The sequence below is a fragment of the Rhinolophus sinicus genome, chromosome 14 (genome assembly GCF_057876585.1).
Source record: "Rhinolophus sinicus isolate RSI-liver-muscle chromosome 14, RSI-T2T, whole genome shotgun sequence".
In the NCBI taxonomy this organism is placed as follows: domain Eukaryota; kingdom Metazoa; phylum Chordata; class Mammalia; order Chiroptera; family Rhinolophidae; genus Rhinolophus; species Rhinolophus sinicus.
This window is the reverse complement of record NC_142514.1, coordinates 36,632,200-36,633,165: the sequence shown is the minus strand read 5'-3', so window position 1 is coordinate 36,633,165 and position 966 is coordinate 36,632,200. Positions and strand designations below refer to the sequence as shown.

At 33.5% G+C, this 966-nt stretch overlaps 1 non-coding gene across 1 annotated transcript; it reads left to right on the top strand.

Annotated features, from left to right (window-relative positions):
* Positions 1–440: 440 nt before the first annotated feature.
* LOC141572511 (U6 spliceosomal RNA) lies at positions 441–549 on the top strand. Its single transcript, XR_012497840.1, has one exon. It is a non-coding gene; the product is annotated as a U6 spliceosomal RNA (small nuclear RNA).
* The last annotated feature ends 417 nt before the right edge of the window (positions 550–966 follow it).

The window sequence follows — 966 nt, the reverse complement described above, 5'->3', positions numbered from 1 at the left end:
GTCAGTGAGATATCTAAGTAGATGTCAATTAGGCAGTTGGTTGTAAGTTTGGAGACCAGAAGAGAGGTCTGTGATGAAGATATGAATTTAGAAGTTATTAGCATAATCAGCATTCGAAGACATAGAGATAGTTGACATCATCTAAGAAGAGGATATACAGAGAGAAGTGAAGGGAGCCAAGAGTCCAGAAGAGCAACAAATTTTAGGATGGTTGAATAGACTAGGAGAACGAGGAGAGACTTGTGAAGAGAGTAAAATCAGAAGAGTGTGGTATCAAAAACCAAGAGTGTTTTAAGAACATTGGAAAGGACAGTTGTGTGTAGAAACGTCAAATAAGATAAGAATAGAATAATATTGGTCATCGATGACCTTGACAAGAGCAGTTTGACTGAAATAAGAGGACTAAATAAATATCAAATAGGTTGAAGAATGAGTTGGCGGTGTTCTTGCTTTGATAGCACATATACTAAAACGTGAACAATACAGAGAAAATTGACATGACTCCTACACATGGATGACACACAAATTTATGAAGCATTCCATATATTTTGTTTATGGATTTGACTTTTGGACAATGCTACTTTTACATCTTCAAAAAGAAAATTGAATCAAGAAGAATGAAAGGGATCATAAAACTGAATATAAACAGAAACAAATAAGCCTAACTAAATTAAATAAGTAATACAACCACTCTGAAGGTAAAAAAAAACAAACAATCTAAAAATCTTTTGAACACAGTAGTTTGAATATATACCCTTAGACGAAAAACAGAACAAAACTGCAAACAAATCTTGAACCCTATTTAGTACATTGTTTTTGGTAGTGGAATGGATATAGCAATTCTGAAATTATTTTGTGTTAATTATGACATTGAGCAAATGAAAAAAGACATTGATGCTGTTGAGAGCCGGAGTTTTCATTGTGGGAAAGAGGACATGCAAATAAGAAATGGGAGAAAGAAACCTG